Source organism: Neovison vison, chromosome 5 (genome assembly GCF_020171115.1).
Source record: "Neovison vison isolate M4711 chromosome 5, ASM_NN_V1, whole genome shotgun sequence".
Taxonomy (NCBI): domain Eukaryota; kingdom Metazoa; phylum Chordata; class Mammalia; order Carnivora; family Mustelidae; genus Neogale; species Neogale vison.
The window spans coordinates 148284932-148292932 of record NC_058095.1 but is presented as its reverse complement, the minus strand read 5'-3'; the positions used below and the strand labels follow the sequence as shown (position 1 = coordinate 148292932).

Here is an 8001-nt window from a genome sequence, read left to right as displayed (position 1 = left end):
GATATCATAGAAGCAGAAGATTTAGAGATGTGATCTCGACTTCCTGTTTGGTTTTTACACTATATGTAGGATACAGAGACTTAAGTAAGTATTAGTGGAACAGCCTTCTCTATTTACAGGCATTTAGTAGTTTTGCACAAAGGCCCTATTAACATCTTATTTTTTTTCTTTAATGGCCTTAAAGAAAATAAAAAAAAATAATTGTCTTAAAGACCTAATATACCCATTTTGAATAAGGGCTGGTTAGGGGTAGAGAGACTGCTACAGCCATTAATGAATTCTGCCAATTCTTGAGGTGATGTGTCACAATTGAGAATCAGCTTTGTTATGAACTGAATCGGATCACCCCTAAAATTCATGTGTTAAAGCTTTAACCCCAGATGTGTTGATATTTGGAGATGGGGTCTTGGGAAGTAATTAGGTCATGAGGGTGAGCTTTCTCAGTCTCTCTGACTCCATCTCTCCACCATGAGAGGATAAAATAGTCAGGAAGAGGGACCTCACCAGGAATGGAATCAGCCAGCACCTTGATCCTGGACTTCCAGAACTGAGAAAGAACTCAGAACTGAGAAATAAACATCTGTTGTTTAAGCCACACTCTTTATGGTGTGTGTGTGTGTGTATTTTTACAGCAACCCAAGTAACTAATACAAGTTTAAAATCTGCATCAATAGCAATATGGTGATTCCATTAGAAGAGGTATTAGCTATTTGGTAGGCAGTGATAGAGAGAATTGTTTCTATTTGATTTTTTAGGGAAGATGCCCCAGAAAATAAAACCAGCTCACCTTGAAAAGTTCATAGTTTAAAAGTCTGACTCAGAGTCTTTATGCTCCAATGACATATTTCACTTTTAAATTTGGCTGAGCATAAAGCATATGAGTGACAAATATGTGGTAGAGACATGTCACTACAGGTCATGTCTCCATGGTAGTTTTCAAGAGCTAGTAAGTGTAATAGAGCTTTGTACATTTTCTGAAGCGTCCAAGTGACTATATAATAACTTTTCTACTGTTCCATCTGAGTCATATAACATTGTGAATATTAAAATCAGCTTATCTTTATTTAAAACAAAAGTCAGTGTTTCTGTGATGTGCTTTCAAGTGGCTGTCAAATATTAAGTTTGTACTGTATATTTTGACATTTATAAATAGCACTCTAAATAAATCGTGACTCTCAAATAATGCTTCATTAAGTCTCCTATCAAGGATTTGTACAACTATTTCACTAATGAAGAAACAAAAAAATTGTTTTAACAATTTTAAGAGATATTATTTGATGATAGTGATAATTCTTCCTATAAAAACATTTTTGGTTAAAATTCTACATAATACACAATAAGGTTCTAGAATGTACAATCTAAAAATAGCAATGGTTTCAATCCCCTGGCTATCCATTTCTCTATATTGGGCAATCTTTATTTTACCCAAAATTGTATTTTCTACATCAATAGGATGAGGCAATGTCTGAGTATGACAAACAACAACAACAAGTAAAAACAGCTCTCTGCATAGTGCAAATTTGTATACTTTTTAGAATCAGATATTTCATTATCCTGATTTACAGGTTTATGGATTTAGAAACTGAAATAAAAAAGTTTTATAAATGTAGTTAAGTCTATTAGAGAGGATAAATTCAGAAATATATTTAACGAAATAAATTAAAGCACTTTACAATCTGTAAAATGCTAAATAAACCCTCCAAACAATAAACGGCTCAAATCTTTTCCCTCCAAGTTCAGAGATCCTTCTGTTAGAACAAGCAAAATAAGGCAGAGCCTATAAAACACTTTTTCCTGTGCTGGAAACATAATTAAGAGGGCAGGTACCTGGGTTGATTCCTTTCCAGCCCAGGATGCTTCGTAATTTTAGCAGTCATTTGAGAATCCTAATAAATTCCACCACGAACAATGCTCTATGAAACATTCCTAAATAACAAAATTCAGAATGTACCCTTAAGTTTAGATGATTAAAGTTAAGATTTTGTGCTTCAATTCAAGAATTTAGTGGGACATAAGTCTCACTTTTCAAGTGATTAAAGTTGGAATGATACTGTAATAATGGTAATCTTAAGTGCAATTGCCAATTACAGAAACTTGTTTTAAAGATACAAATACCTCTCGTTCATGGGTATTATTTGACCTGAATAAAGGTGGTCCATGATACAGTGTTAATTCCTCTGGGAATAATCAATACTTTAATACATATTAAACCATTAAAAATGTGCAAGTGGCTCTTTGAGAGAAGTAAGTTAACATAAACAAGTTTATTGCCGATTGCTGCTTCTGTCCTTGTGCTTCGAGTATTAAACAAAATGTTCTTTTACTGAGGAGAAATTAAACTGAGAATAAAGACAAAAGGCTTTAATATAAGCAGTATACAATATAAACATAGGTTATTTAAGTTGGTTTACTGCAACTTGAAGACTGTTTTCTAATAAAAGTTATGCTCTGAAAATTAAGAAAATAAAGCCAGTTCACAAGCACACACACGTACACACACCTTACACAAAGTTTTCCCGTCATAAAACTGAAAAATGGAGCACATACAGCAGGGAAACAGAAAAGAGAAGATTTATTTGCAACTTGAATCCTGGTGCCGAGGAATACCGCCTTATTTAAAAGAGGCAGTTGGACAGTTTTGTGAGGAATGTGGGGGAAGTTTCCAGTTCCTTGGAGAGCTTAAAGTAGATGCTATGGTTTTTCTTTTTCTCGAGTCAGGTTGTTAGTAATATTTTTACAGTGTTTTATCAGCCATGCTGTTTTTGTTCTCAGATGGAAACTGGGGGGATTCAGAGATTGACAAGGAGAACTTCCTGAAGAGATGGATGGCTATGAAGAGACTTTTCATGAGGCAAGGCGGAAGCATAGGGAAAGCAAGAGGAAGGACGAAAAGAATTTACAGGACACATTTACTGTGTTGGAATTAACTAAATTATGCACAATATGTACCAAAAAACAGACACAAAGTGAAGGAAGCCATGTGTGAGTACAGATTTCTGAGAGAAATGAAGAGAATCTGCAACCAACCAGCAGATGGGGCCAAAGGCCGAGAAGACTTGGTAATTGTCAGGGTGCAGAGAAGACCACTTAGGGTGAAAAAACCCTGAGGAGAGGGGTGGAAGTCACTAATCATCGTTATTACCCTGGAAGAGGATGAGTTTTGAGTTTTCTCGCTCAAGAGTATGAAGTTGATGGGCCAGTCCTTACTACTTTTTTTTTCATCTAAGTTTTCATCAATTTGTTGTCTGTGGTCATGTTTTAAAACATTGGGTTCATGAAAATGGACATCGTTGTTAGTCTTATTATGAAGGATTAAAAATTGTAAAAGATACATAATACTTTATATCGTCATGAAGACCTCAAGGCCTTGAAACAGATAAAAACATGACTGCATCACTGCCTTTCCTATTTGAAATGGTTCTTTGCATTGACAGCCCACGTCTCAGAAAAATGACCAGTCACCATGTTCTTGCAAAAAATTTCAGGTACATCCCATTGTCATTAAAAATGAACTATGGAAACTAGCTGTTTGAAGGTATAATTAATGTATTTTTAAGCCGTGCATTAAAATACGTAGGGATGTACTAAAATAGCTCTTGATTAGATGAAAATAATTTTGTACTTTATCAATAAAATATTTATGTGCTTTTTCATATTTATAAGTAGTACAGAAAGTCAATGTCCAGCTCTTTTAGATTATTATTCAGTGTTGCCAGTTTTGACGTTAAGTACCATGATTAACCCCAAAATAGTTTTTAGAGGTGATCTGCTCAAATATGTGTTAACATTACCATATAAATGATGATAGTTAAATTTATTAGTAAATGGAAATCCTACTACTGCACACACTTACCACTTCTCTTGCAACCTGATCTCTTTTAAATGTATTCTTTAACATAACTATATAAAGACAAATTTAATCTTAATATGTCAGAAAGTATTATCATCTTGCAAGCAGTACTCCAAGGTTAATAATGTCTGGGAATATAAAGTGTTTTTGACTGTAAGATTAGTCTTCTTATTTGAAAAAGGCTTTAAATTTCATTTCAAAGGAGATTTCACGCCCCATGAAATTTAAACTATGACATTTAGAAAACATTCGCTTTATTATAATGCACTGAAAAATTATAGTGCAAATGCTTCTTGTTCCTATCCATCAAAACTGTTGTTAGAAATGTAAAGGGAGTATTTTCTTAGGTAAAAATTATGTGATATACTGAGAAAAAAAAAGAATGCCTCCTACTGTTCATCCTGAAGTCAGGTAATTATGCTTCAATTATGTTACAGAATGCTTTAAAATTAGGTCCTGCAGTTGTTTTCAGCAGAATTTATGTTTAGATAACCTTTTGTTCACTGAGTTTTCCACTTATCCAAAAGTTTATGAAGTGCTCCATACTCTTTAAAAAATAAGTTTTGAGAAAATCCTTTTATGTACTCTTAATAATATTTTTATGTCACAAACTAATACTGAGATTATAAGACATGAAAATGTTACCCTTTTAAATAGTAATGTGAGGATTTCATTTGTCATCACACGGTAATTTTAGATATCCTTGCTAGAGCTCAAGTTTGATTTAAGTGACTTTTTAATATTTTTCTTTTCAAAATAATATTTTTGAATGATACCAAAAAAGTCTAAGAAACACATATTAGATTTCCTACAAAATTTTGGATCATAATACTTTTATTCCTTGTCTTACTTGATAATATATTTATTCTTGAGATTTAGAGCATATTCACCATGACCTAAAATTACACTTTAATATCCATTTTGATTTAACAAATAATTGAAACTGTCCTAATCACTCAATATTTCTAAGAAGTTCCTAAGTGATAAAAGTCATGTAGAGTAGTAATGGCAGACAGTAAACAATCAACACCAAGTCCAATGATCATATGGATGATGTTAATAAAAGGCAGAAATGATGTGAATTATACCTATTTTAGTGTCAACTAATAATGACTAAAATCATATTCTCATAAAGATGTTTGCCCACATGTCACGTCTAAAACGCCATTCTCTTAAATAAGGACAGCTCATTTAAAAAACAAAAAGAAACAAAGGACAGAAAAGAGGAAGTATATACCTTCTTTCCTGTCTAGAATGAGAACTAGGGGCGCCTGGGTGGCTGCCCTAAGCGACTGCCTCCAGCTCAGATCATGATCCTGGAGTCCCAGGAAAGAGCCCCGGGTTCCCTGCTCAGTAGGGAGGCTGCTTCTCCCTCTCCTCTGCCCCTGCTCCTGCTGTCTCTCTTTCTAACTCTCTTGCTCTCCCTCAAATAAATAAAATCTTTGAAAAAGATGAGAAATAACTCAGGAGAAAGCTAAGAGATCGAAATGTCATCTTTATTACCGCTGAAGTCAATTGGATGGTGGCCAGAAGTGTTTGCTAATTTTTGACACTCCAGACTGATTTATCCAAAGGTTTTCAGAAAGAGCGGAACAACAGTAAGACCTCTCACCCAGCACCTATGAGCCTACAAAAATGTTGCCTTTGTGCTCAGCAGGTCAGGGGTGAGAACAAGTCCCTATCTTTGGAAATTAGAACAATTAGATGGTCCTTACCAGTTGTGCAGCATAAATTCACATCAGCTGGGTGGTTCAAAAACCCTGGAGTGGGATCACAAAGTTATTTTGAAAAAGACCCAGACTTATAGTTTCCATAAAGCTTTGCTAAAAAACAAATAGAAATTTTATCTGAAAAATAGCACTTTTGTTCTAGGTATCAAAGATACCTCATAAGTAATTTTTTGAAGCACATTAAGTTGCACAAGTAAAAAATAAACATTCAAAAATAGAAAGACATAGAGGGAGCTGGCAGAAAAAAATGATAACTGAAATACACCCCAAAACATTTAATATATTGGAAATGCATCAACCACGGATTAGGAAACTACTATTCCTTTTAGGTTCAAAGAAATAAAAGACAAACTTGTATATAGTGGAAGAGAGCACAGAAGTATTTAAAACTGACCAAGGAGATTTACACAAGCATGAAATATAACTTCTAGAAATAAAAATTACAAAAACAAATATTGGAGACTCAGTAAATGGACTTAAAAACTGATTACAGACAGCTGAAAGAGAATTAGGTAGAAGAAAGAGCAGAAGAAATTACTCAGAGGGTACTTTGCAGAGAGAGAAGTGGATGAGAGGTTTTCTCGAATCATGAAGGAACAAGTTTCACAAAGATGTGAAGAAGAATAAAGGTGGGTGAATTAATATTTTCAATCTTTCCATGTTTTCCCTCTAATAGTTTGAAAGTTATGTACTTTATTCCTTTTATCAGCTTACTTATAAATCATAACAGGTATATTTCATTTTTCTAATGTTAATCAACAAAATTTGTCTCCACCTGGATAATACAAGAACTTTACCCTTCTTCTCATGCCAGTTATGCATTGGTGTTGTCATGTGCTTTAATTCTTACTATTTTAATCCACTATGTTATCACTATTGATCTTCTTTCCAAAAGGATAAGATTGGGAAAGGAACATTTAAGAAGGAGGGCAATTAGCTTAAAATAAGCTGGTAGACTCAAATACAAATAAATCAGTAATTAGTGCTCGCTTCGGCAGCACATATACTAAAATTGGAATGATACAGAGAAGATTAGCATGGCCCCTGCGCAAGAATGACAAATAAATCAGTAATTATATTAAATGTCAATTGTCTAACTGACTCAATTTAGGCAACAAGATTAAGTAAAATCATTTGAATGAAAACCATTGTGGAAGGCACATCTACACTACAAGGCTATACAAAAATTAAAAGCGAAAGGGTGAAAAAAGCAACCATGCAAATACAAGCTAAAACAAAGCTAGAAAATCTATTTGAAAGTCACACAAAATAGGATTTAAGATCCACAGCATTACCGGAGATAAAAATGGTCACTTTATAGTCCTAACGGTTTCAATTTCTTAGGAATATAAAATGTTTTTAAGTTTGTATGTATGTATCTAAAAATAGAACTTATTTTAGTGTATATACACATAGGCATGTATATTTTCATTGTAAAAAATCAATTTAGAAATTTTGCCTTTGTTTAATTGTTTATAAGATGTTTGTAAAGCCAGTGAGGTTCTTTAAAGAAGTTGTTTCTTCCAAAGAACAAAGACAAAGCCAGGTAATGACATTTAAATTCCAAGGATACATTTATTAGAGTTGTGTCTTTTCTACCACACTAGATTAAATAAATTTATTAAAAGTTAAAAAAAAATAAAAAATAGATATTTTATAAATACACATGTATATATACCCATACACAATATACATATGTTTTTGTGTGTGTATGTGTGTGTGTATATATATATAGAGAGAGATATGTGTATATCTATATCTACCTATTATCTCTATCTATCTATCTATCTATCCCTAAAAAACACAAAGAAAATACAAAAAGGAAGGGGACACTGAGAAATCCACAATCATACTAGTAGAATTTAACAAATATCTTCAGACATGGATAGAAATCAAAATCAGTTAAGAATATAGAAGATTTATAGGATGAGATGAACAAATCACAAATTCAATCATTAATGGATACGAATAAAATACCACAACACATAAGTATAAAATACACTTTTTCGAACACACCTAAGACATTTACCGAAGTTGACCGTATGGAACTTGATCATAATCCAAGTTTTCAAATGTTTGAAGGACTGCTATTATGATCCCTATATGATTAACCTAGAATTCAATTAGCAATCAATAATGAAATTAAGTAGAATATTTCCATATCTTTGGAAATTAAGAGAGTAACTAAAAAAAAAGTGATAAATAAATCACTACAAGTACAGAAAATTAAAAAATAAATTTATAAGGAAACTACCACTATGTTTTAAACTATTAGAAAATAGCTAAGACATTAATAGAAAGGAGGTTGAAAAATTAATGAGCGACACAAAGATTGCATAAGTTATAAGAAGAAATCCAAAACAAATCCAGATAAAAGAGGAACCTAGTAATGTAGATAAAAGCAGAAGTTAAGGGACGCCT

At 32.8% G+C, this 8001-nt stretch overlaps 1 non-coding gene across 1 annotated transcript; it reads left to right on the top strand.

Annotated features, from left to right (window-relative positions):
- Positions 1-6562: 6562 nt before the first annotated feature.
- Positions 6563-6670, top strand: LOC122908033. The gene has a single exon (XR_006384837.1). It is a non-coding gene; the product is annotated as a U6 spliceosomal RNA (small nuclear RNA).
- Positions 6671-8001: the final 1331 nt, after the last annotated feature.